Here is a 14,622-nt window from a genome sequence, read left to right as displayed (position 1 = left end):
GAGAGGGAACCAGCAGTTAGCGTAATGGCTATGTCGCTGGACTCCCATGCAGTCGACCGTGGTTCGCGTCCCGGACCCGGTGGCTTAAAACACACCGGGCGCGTGTCCGTGTGTGCCCAAGATCCCGAGAGAACGGAGGAGAAGGGATTGCAGCGTGACCATCCCCCCTGGGGGTTGATTTTTCGCTTTCTGTTTCTATGTCTCCCTCTGTCTGTCTGGCGAACGCATGCGCCCTATAGCGAAAATCTCTCAAAAAAAAAAAAAATCAAAGAAAAAAAATTTTCCAGAGAGAGACAGAGAGAGAAGGGGAAAGTGAGAAAGCAAGCCTTCAGGTCCAGGACTCGAACCATAGTCAATCATGTGGGAGTCTAGCACCCTTAACCACCACACCACCTTTATTTTTTAGTTGCCAGAGAACACTTGTGTTTGCCAGTAAGACAGAGGGACGAAAAAAGCATTCCTTGTGAGACATAATCCCGTCTCTATATCTCCATCTTTTTAGGATTTTGGGCATGAACACTCATGTGCCTGGTGTGTTTTCGAAAGTGCTGGGTCTGGGGTTCAAATCACATGGTCAGCTGGCTGTTTGGGATCCACCTCCCTTAACTGCTAGGCCATGGGGCCAGCCCTGACTTGTTTTTCAAACTATTTGGGCCGGATATTGAACTCTAGTCAGCCATGTGGGATCTGACTCTATTAACCACTAGGCTAGGGGGCTGGTTCTCAGGTCCTATAGCTATGGAAGGCCTTTCTCCTACAGATACTACTTCATTAGAATAATATTCTTTGCCAAAACAGAAACTCCAGTCATGTAAGGAAGAATTGGTAGGATTTGGTGATAAAGTGAAGATAGAGAAAATAGAAGTTTTGAAAGATTTGAGAGGAGTAGCATACTGAGCAGATCCTTTTGGCAAAACTAAGTAATACATGTAAAATGTTAGTATTGGAATGGTTGCTAGATAAACATTTTTTCTTTATTTTTTTAAAGCATTATTTAATTTTATTTATTATTATGATTTTCCAGTTTGATCAGAGAGAGACAGAGAGAGAGAGAGGGAACATGAGAAAGCAAGCAATCAGGTCTAGGACTTGAACCACTGTTGGACATCTGGGAGTCCAATGCCTTTAACCATCATGGCACCTACCGGCCCCGAGATAGGAAACATTTTACTGATGAGACTGAAGATGAGACATGTCCAGGATCACACAGGCTGTTAGTGGTAGAACTGGAACAGGAACTTGTCTCCTGACTCTTAGGCCCATATATTTCCACATATACCTGAGAGTGAGGTATTGGTGGAATATTAGGTAAATTTGTCCCTTGGGCAATTGTACATGTGGACTAAATACAGATTAGAGATAAAATGAAATTGTTTCATCAAAATAGATTGTGTAATCGAAATAATAAGAGTGAAGATTTCATTGAGGGAGTGAATGGGAACTGCAAAAGACCAAGACAGCATTGGTGTATGTCCACAGGAGGCTGAGAGAAGGAAAAGAACTAATGAAAGGAGATGAAAAAGAGGTTGGAAGAGAACTAGGAATGTACAGTGTTACTGAGTCCAACGGGTTTAAGGTTTGAAAGTATGTGGCAATTTTATTTTGTCACAGAGGTAGAGCTGAGTGAAAATTGAGAGAGCCGTTGGATTTGGCAAGAGGGATCATTGGTAAAGTAGAGAGTTGTACTGACAATTTGAGATCAAGGTTAGATCGCAAACTGTTAAGAAGGAAATGGGAGGACCAATAGATGACATGATGGCTATGTCGCTGGACTCCCACGTGGTTGACTGCGATTCGAGCCCCAGACCCAGTGGCTTAAACTCACGTTGGGTGCATGTGTGTGTGTGCCCAAGATCCCGAGAGGAGAATGGAGAAGGGATTGCTATGTGGCCATCCCCCTTGGGGGCTGATTTCTCTCCTTCTGTCTCTGTCTTTCTATATTTTTCTGGTGAGCGCACGCGCCCTATAGAAAGAACCTCTCAAAAGAAAAAAAAAAAAAGGAGGAAATGGGTGGATAGTAAGTGAATGTAGATGGACCTTTAAGGAATTTGACAAGGAAAATGGGAGAGGGAAGGAATCAATGGGCTTTACGTATATTACTGAGTTTACTCTTCACAGTACTAGGAAACTTATTCTATGTTATGGAGACACGGGGACTGTGTGTGACAGTGTCTTTATTCCTAGGAGCTCCTAGTCTGGGTAATGGGTCATAATTAAAATATAATATTGTGATGAGTAATGTACAAGGGTTCAATAGAAATAGGAATGTGGGAAGGAAAATTGTTTATTGAATTCCTAATATGTGTCTGACCTGTGCTTTGAGATGGGTATTAGATTTTTAAGTGGAGATGAAAGTGGTTAGAAAAGTTCTCCATAGTCATATTGTGGTAGATGTTTATTCCACGGAAATTTATTAATATGTACTATGTTTGGACATTGCTCTGGGGACAGTGGGACATGGCCCTGGATATAAAAATTCCTGCCCTTGAGAGCTCATGTTCTAGAAGGAAGAAAGTCAGGATTCAGGGCCTTTACATGACATCTGGAAAGGGATAAGTGGAAATGAAGTTTCTTTTGGAAAATTGGTTATATAGTCCTATTGTCTTTTGGAAAATTATATAGTCCTATCGTTTTTAGGAAACATGAAATAAAGATAGTGGGATGGGGACCAGCAGTTGGTGTAATGGCTATGTTGCTGGACTCCCATGTGGTTGACCGAAGTTTGAGTCCCAGACCTGTGGCTTAAACTCAGGCCAGTTATGTGTGCATGTATGCCCAGGATCCCGAGAGGAGAAGAGAAGGGATTGTGGCTGGCCATCCCCCCTGGGGGGTGATTTCTCGCTTTCTGTCTCTTTGTCTTTCTGGTGAGTGCACGTACCCTATAGCAAAAACCTCTTCAAAAAAAGAAAGAATAAAAAGAAAGGAAAAAAAAGATGATGAGGTGTAATATAAGCAGTTTCGTTTTCTAAATTATTGATGATTTAAAAAAAGAATTATTTAATTTTATTTATTTAAATTTGACTAGAGAGGGACAGAGGGAGAGAGAGAGAGAGGGGAAAGTGAGAAAGCAAGCTGCCAGGTCCAGGACTCGAACCATGGTCAGCCATATGGAAGTCTAGCAACCTTAAACACCATGCCACCTGTTGGCCTCAATTATTGGTGATTTATACTGTTCAAAATAATTTTTCTCTTATGTAGGCTGAAACCAAAGAAACACTGTCAATGAGCAAGATCTTTTTCAATATGGTGGACATTGATACCTGTACTTATACTACGATGTGAGGAGATGTTCAGGATCACTCCAATTCCCTCAGCTAAATAGCCAAGTTCTCATTCTTTATTCTATGCTATACGTAGAAAGAAAAAGAAGGAAATGAAGACTTAACTTTTTTTTAAATTAAAATAAATTTTTTAATAATTATTTTAACTTTACTTATTTTTTTACTTATTGTGACCAGAGAAGGACAGAGTGAGAAAGAGAGAAAGAGCGAGTGAGAGAGAGCAGAAGAGCGAACAAGAGAGAGAAAGTGAGAGAAAGCAAGCCGTCAGGTCCAGGACTTGAACCACAGTCGGCCATGTGAGAGTCTAGCGCCTTCAACCACCATGCCACCTGCCGGCCTCAAGACTATCTTTTTTTTCAGATAGAGATTTTTCTATAGGATGTGTGTGCTCACCACAGTGACAAAGAAGAGACAGAAAGTGAGAAATAACCCCTCAGGGAGGTGGCCATGCTGCAGTCCCTTCTCCAGTCTTGTTTTGGGATTTTGGGCATGCATGCAAATGTGCCCAATGAGTTTCAAGCCACCAAGTCCAGGACTCGAACTGCGTTTGGCCACGTGGGATTCTAGCACGTAGTAACCTTATGCCACCTGCTTGTCCCCATTTTTGTTCTTAATTGCCAGAGGGTGTGTGTGCTTGCTGGAGATGGAGAGAGAAAGAGGAAGAATGCACATCCTAATGGGATGTGGTCATGTTGTAGTCCCTTCTCCATTTCCCCAACCTGTTGAATTTTGGGGTGTATTCCCACACATGCTGGCGTATTTTTCAGGCCATCCTAGCTAGTATTTTTTTTTTTTTTAAGAGATTTTTGCTATAGGGTGTGTGCACTTGCCAGAGAGACAGACAGAAAGTGAGAAATCCCGCCCTAGGGTTGGTGGTCATGCCACAATCTCTTCTCCATTCTCCTTTTGGGATTTGGGCACGCATGCACATGCACCTGGCTTGGGTTTTAAGCCACCCAGTCTGGGACTTGAACGGTGTAGATGCCAGTGATGTAACCATTATGCCATCTGCTGATTCCCCATAGCTGATATTCTAATCTGCATAGGTGGCCATGTAGGATCTGGCACCCCTTACCACCTTCGCATGGGGCCAGCCCACAACTGCATACATTTTTATTATTAAATTACTCCATCTTGCCTTTATTCCATGTAGCCATATCTTCCAAGCTTATTGCTCTGACAATGACACTGTGTCCTTAATGTTGTCTTCACCTATATATGGTACATACTATTTATTTATTATACAATTGTTTATTGTATGCCTGAGTAAACTTTAATTATGAAAAAGATGAAATTGAAAGATCTCATATTACGATATACAAAATTAATTGTAATATCCTGGTAGATTTGTTTTATTACTATGTTTGGCTGTGTCTGGGTCTTCAATAAGTGAGTTAACCATGATAGACTTATTTTTTTCTTTCACATAAAAGTGAACCAGTATGGTAATTCTGTTATGTGAAGTCCTGGGCCCTGCCTTTCCTGTTGCTCCTGTATGCCATAGAACAGTATGCCACGATGTGCTGGTGTTTTCCTTGCCCCCCTCAATTAGGATGACTCCTTACTTCTACATCTGGCCAGTAGGAAGGGGGAGAATGCAGAACCTTGAGGCTACCTGTGTCATTTCTACTCACTTTCTATTCAGAATTTGAGGGTTTTTTTTGGTATGAGACATGTGTGCTTGCCAGAAAGACAGAGACAGAGAGAAAGCAAGAAATCACCCCCTGGGGGGGATGGCCACGCCTCAATCCCTTCTCCTCCATTCTCCTCTTGGGATCTTGGGCACGCATGCACTCGTGCCTGGCATGAGTTTAAGCCGCTGGGTCTGGGACTTGAACCGCAGTCGACTACATGAGAGTCCAGTGACATAGCCATTAGGCCAACTGCTGGTCCCGCTATTGGTCAGAATTTAATCATATGGTCATACCCTAACTAAGTGGTTGGGTTGGAAATGTGTTACTTTTACGTGTTTACAAGCTCATCTAAAAAGTCTACATATTATATAACAGGAGGGAGAAATTAATACTGGGGGAAACAACCAGCTATTTCTGCCACAATCAGGACTTTGTTTTGTACTTTCTTGAGTACTACACAGTACTTACCACTGTGGCTTATCCATAAGGTCTGAAAAGTTATTCTCATTAGTTCTTTTGTATGAAAGACCGAAGGTCTTTAGGATTTGGATTTACCTGTTGCTGTGGCAATAAGAACCCTAAAAGATTATTCACAGAAGTGCTTCCTTTTTATCCAGTCTACCCAATAGGAAAGAAATGTATTATTATACATTTTTTACAATGATATTTAGTGTGTATTTACAACTTGTTTTCCAATAGTCTGTATGAGTTTAAAAAGTGGGAAAAATCCTTGTGTTGCTGTCAGATACTGTGAATATAAAAAGTGAGCAGCAATTCTGGTAGTTTAAAAGTAGAGTCTGATAGTCATTTTGTCTGTTTTGACTGCTTTGACCATGCAGCCTTCAGTGCTTCGCAGATAGAAGTCTTGGGAGTCCACATCAGTTATTTTGACTATACCTACCTATCTATGCACATACTAAGTAGTATCACCAACTGTAAAGAAAGTTTACTTTACGGCCAGTTGTTGATATGGTGGTTAAGGCAGCTGGATCCTACATGGTCAATTGTGTGGCTTGAGTCCTGGACCCAGCAGTTTGAAAATCATGTGGAATGAGCATGTGCTCAGAATCCTGAGAGGAGAATGGAGAAGGGATTATGGCATGACCACCTACCTGATGGGGGGTGCTTTCTCATTTTTCCTTTTTCTGTCTCTCCTATAGCAAAATTAGGAAAAAAAAAAACCAAAACCCCCACAAAAACCAAAGAAAAACATAGAGCCAGTATCTGATCTGGTGATTAAAGTGACTGGATCCCATATGGTTGATCACATGATTTGAGTCCAGGATCTGGTGTGTGTATGCCCGGAATCCTGAAAACAGGGAGAGATGGAGGAGAAGGGATTTTTGGCATGACCATGACTTATGGTGGAGGGTGCTTTCTCTCTCTCTCTTGTTTCTATATCTTTTTCTCTCATTCTCTTCCTCCAGTGAGCACATGTGCCCTCTAATAGATTAAAACATAAATTACTTTTTTTTTTTTTGGAGAGATTTTTGCTATACGGCATGTGCACTCGCCAGAAAGACAGAGACAGACAGAAAGCGAGAAATCACCGCCCGGGGGGATGGCCATGCCACAATCCCTTCTCCATTCTCCTCTTGGGATCTTGGGCACGCACACACGTGCACCCAGCATTAGTTTAAGACACCGGGTCCAGGATTCGAAACGTGGTCGACTACATGAGAGTCCAGTGACATAGCCATTATGCTAAATGCTGGTCCCTAAAACATAATTTACTTTAAATTGATAAACTTATACCATCCTTCTAAGCAATGGTCCATTAAAGCTTTGGCTTCATATTTTTAAATGTATGTTAAAATACATAATCATTAAAATTAAAAGATGTAAGGACCAGCAGGTGTCATGGTGGTTAAGGCACTGGACACACCCACATGGCCGACCACAGTTCAAGTCCTGGACTTGGTGGCTTGCTTTCTCACTGTCTTTCTCTCTCTTTGTCTCTCTCTGGTCAAATTAAAATAAATGAATGAATAAATAAAATTAAATAAAATAATTAAAAAAAATTTAAAATGTCCTGGAGCCAGCAGGTGGTGGTTAAGGCATTGGATCCCACATGTGGTTTGAGTCCTGGACCTGGTAATCTGAAAAACATGCTGAGCATACTTGTGTGCATGCCCTAAATCCCGAGAGGAAAATGGAAGAGAAGGGATTGTGGCTGACCAACCCCCTTGGGGGTGATTTCTCACTTTCCCTCCCTGTTTCTGTCTCTCTTGGACACGTACACCCTCAGGCAAAACAAAAAACAAACAAAAACAAAACAAAAAGACCCAATAAGCAAAAAATCCCTTTAACTGTCTAAGAACATCTTTTCTTTTTTTTTTTAACTAGTGACACATAGTTATGTTTAGGAAAATAGTGCTTTGTCTTTTTCCCTGGGCCTCACTCATAGCTTTTTGTAAACTTCCCATAAATCCATAGCTACTAAGTAGCTCTGAATTTCAAAGAATTAATATCTTTGTGCTTTGAATTTTGGTAGGGAAAATAGTAGTTAGTGCTTAATTTTGAAGTATAGAATTATGTAGTCGACCGCGGTTCAAGTCCAGGATCCGGTGGCTTAAACTCAGGGTGGGCGCATGTGTATGTGTGCCCAAGATCCCGAGAGGAGAATGGAGGAGAGGGATTGTGGTGTGGCCATCCCCCCTGGAGGTGGGGGGGGTTTTCTCGCTTTCTGTCTGTCTCTATCTTTCTGGCGAGTGCATGCGCCCTATAGTAAAAACCTCTCAACAAACAAACAAACAAACAAAAACACCCGAAACTGAGTTATTAAGAGTGATCTATAAAATATAACTAGCTAAAGATCTTTTTAAGCGTATCTCTGGGACCCATTGGGCAAGATGCTGAACCTCTATGTGCTTTAGTTTTCTTATTTTAATTTTAATATAAGATATTTTTATGACAGGGCTATATAATTTACCTCACAGCCCCGTTGTTTTGATGATTAGATAAAATAACATAGGTGGAAGGCTTAGTAGTGGCAGACAGGCTCTACTGTGGTAGACATTTGTGTTGTTTCCACTTTCAGACTATTTTCAGTAAAACTGATGTGAACTTTTGTGTACATATGTATGACTTTTGGTGGACATATGTACTCATTTCTCTTAGTTATATTTTCTCTTAGGAATGGAATTGCTTAATCATAGATAATTTTAATGCTGCCAGACAGTATATTTGTACTATTTTATGCTGCCATCAGAATGTATGAAAATTCCATTTTGTTCTACATCTTTTCCCACAGTTGTTATGATAACTCTTTTAAATGTTATTCATTCTGATGGGCAGATAGTGATACAGGCATGCAGAGTATATGTTGTGGTCAGAGATAGGCTGCATGTGGGACCAGTAGATGGCAAAATGGTTCTGTCACTGGACTCCCACGTAGTCGACCGTGGTTTGAGTCCTGGATCTGGAGGGTTAAAACTCACACTGGGTGCATGTGTGTGCGTGCCCAAAATCCTGAGAGGAGAATAGAGGAGAAGGGATTACAGCGTGGCCATCCTCCTTGGTGGGGTGGGGTGGGTAATTTCTTGCTTTCTGTTTCTCTGTCTCTCTCTGTCTCTCTGGTGAGTACATATACCCTATAGCAAAAATCTCTCTTAAAAAAAAAAAAAAAAAAGAGATGGTCTGCATGTGTTGGTGGTCCTGAAAGATTATAATGAAGCTGAAAAGTAACATAGGACAGTGTATCACTCATGTGTTTATGGTGGTCTGGTTTAAACCTGTGTGCTACCATTTGTATAGAAGTGTAGCATGTGTGGCTGGCAGGTAGCACTAAGGCATTGGACTACCACATGGCCAACCGCAGTTTGAGCCCTGAACCTGGTAGTTTGTTTTCTCTCTTTCTCTGGTCAAACTAAAAAAGAAGAAAAGAAAAAAATATATAATAAAGTAAAATATTTAAAAGATAGCATATGCAATTATGTACGGTACATAATACTTGATAAAAAGTTACTGTTGTTTTTCATGTATTATTTATCACTATTTTAGAGTGCACTCCTACTTATAATAAAAAGTTTACTGTGAAATAGTATGCCATGTTATGTTGGCAGCAGCCTTGTAGGACTCATGTTTACTATAGATTTTTTTTTTTTAAGAGAAGAGATTTTTGCTCTAGGGTCCATACGCTCTCTGGAGAGACAGGGAGACAACAAGAAATCATCCCTCAGGGGGGAATAACCACAACTACAATTCCTTCTCCATTCTCCTCTCAGGATTTTAGGTACTTAGGCACACATGCCTGGTACAGGTCTGCTGTGTCTGGGGTTCAAACTATACTCAACTATGTGGGAGTCCAGCCATGTAACCATTTCCCAATGTGCTGGTCCCTCTGTTTCTTAACTGTATTATTTTCTCTTGTGCTTGATTTAATTTTGTGTTGTTTTATTCATCATGCCCCTTCCAGAGGGACAAGATGTAGAAGTGAATGACAGTGATGCTGATCCCCACCCTGTGTAGTCATAGGTTAATGTCTTAGTTTTTATTAGAAAAGTTGGGCAGCAGGTGGCATGGTGGTTAAGTTGCTAGATTTCCACATGTCTGACCATAGTTCGAGTCCCAGACCAGGTGACTTGCTTTCTTACTTTATCTCTGGTGAGCACATGTGTCCTATAGCAAATTAGATTGCTATAGGCCAGAGACTGAGAGAGAGAGAGACAGAGAGAGAGAGAGAGAGAGAGAGAGAGAGAGAAAGCAAGCAAGCCAGCCTCCATGTCCGGGACTTGAACTGTGGTGGGCCATGTGAGAGTCAAGCGCCCTTAACCACTATGTCATCTGCCGGCCCCAAATCATTTTTAAGGGAAAAAAAGTTTAGAAAGCAAAAAAAAAATTTTTAATAGAAAAACTTTATATAATAAGGTTATAAGGAGTGTTTTTGTACAGCTAGACCATGTGTTTATGTTTTAAGAAAGTGTTATTAGATGAATCATGTGATGGTGGCTTACCAGAGGAAACTGAAGCTGTCCCTGAAGTGGCAGTGGAGAGAACCAGAAAATCCAGAAACCCAAGTGATTCTGTGGGAAAGGAAAGTTCCTCATGGCAGATGACCTAAGAAGATTCTTGTATAAACAATTACCAAGTGATGAATGGCTCCATGAGTGCCTGTTATTAAAGTGGCCAGTGGTTATGCCCTGGAACATGCTTTGAGACTTGTCTTCTTACCTACATTTGTCCTTGGAACAGACCAAGGGAGCAGACTTGGACTTTCAAAGAATAAAAGTATTACTATAACACCTATTAGGAAGTTTAAATAATTTACCTTCGGTGGTGAGTTTTATAGGTAGCAGCAATGCCAGTACAGGACTAATTGTCAGCCTAGACAAGGACCTTGCTCTGTTATTTGAAGGATTGAAATAAATTGTGAAGTTTCTCAGTCTGACAGTGATTTCAGTGTGTGCCCTGTCTTCATTATAATAACACAGTATTAATCCAGCAATCTTTAGACCACAATAACACTTACCCATGTACTCAAGAAAGTACTCCTTACACTAAAGAAAGAGCCTATGAATGCAATATATAGATAGAGCACTTGTATTTCCTTGTATGTAGTCATTTTTTATTTAGTGAGGTCTGAGGATACCACAAAATTGGTTCATTCTTTCACATTCTCATGGAGTTAGTCCAGTCACTGGACATGGATGAGATTCTGTTCAGTGGATCACAGTCAAAAAGGTACGTTGGTCCACTTGAGCCATTAAATGTTCTGTATGCACAGTATGCTCAGACCTGCTGAATGAAGCGTTTTTTTTTTTTTTTTTTGTAGAGATTTTTGCCTTAGGGCGTGTGTGTTCGCTGGAGAAAGAGACAGAGACAGTGAGAGAGAAAGTGAGAAATCACCCCTCAGGGGAGATGGCCACGCCACAATCCCTTCATTCTCCTCCTAGGATCTTAGGCACACATGCACATGCACCCAGTGTGCGATTCAAGCCACTGCATCCTGTGCTTGAACTGTGGTTGGCCATGTGGAAGTCCAGTGATGTAGCCCCCCCGGTTGTCGATTCAAGCCACTGCATCCTGTGCTTGAACTGTGGTTGGCCATGTGGAAGTCCAGTGATGTAACTACTATGCGATCTGCTGGCCCTGAAGCAGACATTTATTGTGAATAATGATAAGGACATACTTTTCTTTAGATTATGTCTTATTATGTCGCATTAAGTGTGAGGAATGATAAAATGGCTGAGTAAAAGTAATAAAATGAGTGTAATCACTTAACTTTCCTTTGTATATATTGGGTCATTTGAAAAGTCATGATGGTTTCTTTTATTTTGAGAGGTTTTTGGGACCAGCAGTTGGCATAATGGTTGTGTTGCTGGACTCCCATGTAGTTGATCACGGTTTGAGTTCTGGACCTGGTGGCTTAAACTCACGCCAGGCGTGTGTGCATGCATGCTTGCCCAAGATCCCGAGAGGAGAATGGAGGAAAAGGGATTGTGGCGTAGCCATCCCTCCCGGGGAGGGGGTGATTTCTTGTTTTATGTCTCTCTGTCTTTCTGGCGAGCACACATGCCCTATAGCAAAAACCTCTCAAAAAAAAAAATAGTGTTTTTTGTCATAGGGTGTGGGTGCTCATCAGAGAGAAAGACAGACGGTAAGAGGGAAGGTGAGAAATCACCCCTCTCCCCAAGTGCGATAGCCATGCTGCAATCCTTTCATCATTGTCCTAGGGTCTTGGGCATGCACAAACACCTGCCCAATGTTCGTTTCGAGCCATTGCATCTGGTACTAAAACCATGGTCGGTCATGTCCGAGTCCAGTGACATAACCACTACATCATTGGCTGGCCCCATCAGAGGACATTATTCTTTAATAAAAATGAAAATTATAGCTTCCTGCATTCTGTAGCCTGTTTCAATGTTTGTGTGTTCTTTATAAAACTTAAATATGGGGCCGGTAGGTGGCGTGGTGGTTAAAGGTGCTGGATTCTCACGTGGCCACCACAGTTTGAGTCCGGGTGTGGCGGCTTGCTTTCTCCCTTTCCTTTCTGTCTCTCTCTGGTAAAATAAAAAAAAAAAATGATAAATGGAATTAAGCAAGTAAATAATTATTAAGAAAATCGTTAAATATGATTGTTATTGAATTTTGTCTCCAATATCAGTATATATATGTGAACATGATAGTATAGCCATTTTTAAAAGAACTATTTAATTTTATTATTTAAAAATGAAAAAAAGACCTGTTTATTTATAGTCATTCACTGTAGATTAATACAGTATACAAAATGAGATTTTCCATCCAGTATACATTGTATATTGGATCAATCAAGGATATTATCATTCATGTTATCAACAAATAATTTTGTATTTCTTATATGCTTTGCTTTTTTTTGGTAGAATTTTTTGCTATAGGGCGCGTGCGGTTGCCAGAAAGACAGAGACAGAGAGACAGAAAGTGAGAAATCACCACCACCCCAGAGAGAGTGGCCATGCCATAATCTCTTTTCCTCCATTCTCCTCTTGGGATCTTGGGCATGCACGCACACACGCCTGGCATGAGTTTAAGCCACCGGGTCCAGGATTCGAACCATGGTCGACTACATGGGAGTCCAGCGACAGCCATTATGCCAACTGCTGGTCCCTATTTTGTTTTTTTTCCCCCTTGATTCCCTACCTCTCACCCTCTGTCTACTCCTGCCTTCTCTCACAGTATCTCTGGGATGTACAGTTGTTTTCCATGACTTTTTTTTTTCCACATTTTATTGATTCACTAAACAGCTGATTTATACATATTTATGAATGCATGTCTGGCTTCAGGCATAAACCTTAGTAAGTAAAGTGAACATACTATAAAGTAGCACCTTGCTGGGCCTATATAGCTTACTGCAATCATTAAATAGGTATTGATAGGTATTTTTTTAAATGCATTTTTTTTTTTTGAGAGTTTTTTGCTATAGGGCGCTCGTGCTCACCAGACAGACAGAGACAGACAGAGAGACAGAAAGCGAGAAATCACGCCCCAGGGGGGATGGCCACGCCACAATCCCTTCTCCTCCATTCTCCTCTCGGGATCTTGGGCACACACGCACACGCGCCCGGAGTGAGTTTAAGCCACCGGGTCCAGGACTCAAACTGCAGTCGACTACGTGGGAGTCCAGTGACATAGCCATTATGCTAACTGCTGGTTCCAGTGCATCTTTTTAATTAAAAAAAAAAGTTTTGGTTTTAATAGATCAAAATAAAAAAATGTTGAGGGAAATTTGCTTAAAACTAAAAGCCAGGAAAAAGGTTAGGATTCAGTTCAAATAATAGGTAGATGAACCTGTCGACAGTTCAAGAGAAGACAAATCCTTAAATATGGAAATCAAAGCATTGAAGAAAATCAGTAATATTTTAGCCTAAAGTAAAAAAAAAATTCTATTTCACTGTTTCAGATTCACGTAATTAATCTCTCTTCTATTGAATTTGCAGTGTTACTGTGGTCTGATTTTTCCATTTGAACTCTGAAAATTAACATTCACCTCCATACTTGTCGCTGCCATTAGGTTGGCCATTCTCATGGTTGTTTCTTGTACTCTTATTTCTATGTGTCCGACCTTAGTTTTCCTGGTATAGCACTACCTTCAGCACTTCATGGAGAGCTGGTCTGGTGTTGGTAAATTCTTTCAGGTTTTGTTTATCTGAGAATGTTTTTGTCGGGACCAGCAGTTAGCGTAATGGCTATGTCGCTGGACTCCCATGTAGTCGACTGTGGTTTGCGTCCTGAACCGGGTGGCTTAAAACTCACGCCGGGCGCGTGTGTGTGTGTGCCCAAGATCCTGAGAGGAGAATGGGGGAGAAGGGATTGTGGGGTGGCCATCCCCCCTGGGAGGTGATTTCTCGCTTTCTGTCTCTCTGTCTCTGTCTGTCTGGCGAGCGCACGCGCCCTACAGCAAAAACCTCTCCAAAAAAAAAAAAAAAAGAAAGAATGTTTTTGTCTTTTTTTCCCATATGAAAGATAATCTTGCTGGGTATAGTGTTCTTGGTTGAAATTGTTTTTCACTTAACATGTTGAATATATTTTTCCACTCTTCGCTTCCATTGTTTCCGGTGAGAGGTCCGATGTTAGTCTTATGGACTATCCTTTGAAAATAACTTCACTATGTGATCCAGCAATTCCACTCCTGGGTATCTACCCAGGGGACAGGAGAGCACTCAGTTGGAAAAGTGGTTGTACAACTACTTTCATTGCAGCATTATTCACGATTGCTAAGACTTGAAACCAACCAAAATATCCACAAATTGATGAATGGATTGAAAAATTGTGGCATATATACTCCACGGAATACTATTTAGCCATAAAAAAACAACAAGGCCCTGGAATTTGATAGAAAGTGGACGAATATGTTGCTGAGTGAAGCAAGTCAGGCTATGAAAGAGAGACATTGTATGTCTCTACTTAACATATACCAACTGTGTGCACTCTATGCTAGAGACTGAAAGACGAGAGAACATAAAAGTATTAAAAATTGTAATGGACACTGGAGACAAAGTGGAAAGACTGTGGGAGGGGAAGAGCATAGAGAATTTGGGGGGGGAATGAAAGGAAATTTGGAGGGAAAATGGAGAGATAAGACACTTGTAGGACACAAATAAGGTTTATTATCTGTTGACGAGGAGGTATATAATAGTCTCAACTGGGCTGTACTGAGGTGTAAATCATGCTGGGTAAAGTCTCTTCACAATCTAAATGACGTATAGCAATTTAATGAATAATAATAATAA

General features: G+C 41.0%; 1 protein-coding gene and 1 pseudogene across 2 annotated transcripts in view; both read left to right on the top strand.

Moving 5' to 3' along the window:
- Positions 1-14,622, top strand: part of ATL3 (atlastin GTPase 3) — a 63,069-nt gene that overhangs the window by 11,166 nt on the left and 37,281 nt on the right. The gene's annotated exons all lie outside the window — the stretch shown is intronic.
- On the top strand, positions 9,916-10,339 carry LOC102502797 (ragulator complex protein LAMTOR3 pseudogene; annotated as a pseudogene).

Source organism: Tupaia chinensis, unplaced genomic scaffold (genome assembly GCF_000334495.1).
Source record: "Tupaia chinensis unplaced genomic scaffold, TupChi_1.0 Scaffold000273_1, whole genome shotgun sequence".
NCBI classification, from domain to species: Eukaryota; Metazoa; Chordata; class Mammalia; order Scandentia; family Tupaiidae; genus Tupaia; species Tupaia belangeri.
The sequence above is the reverse complement of the archived record's forward strand: the minus strand, read 5'-3'. Positions and strand labels throughout refer to the sequence as shown.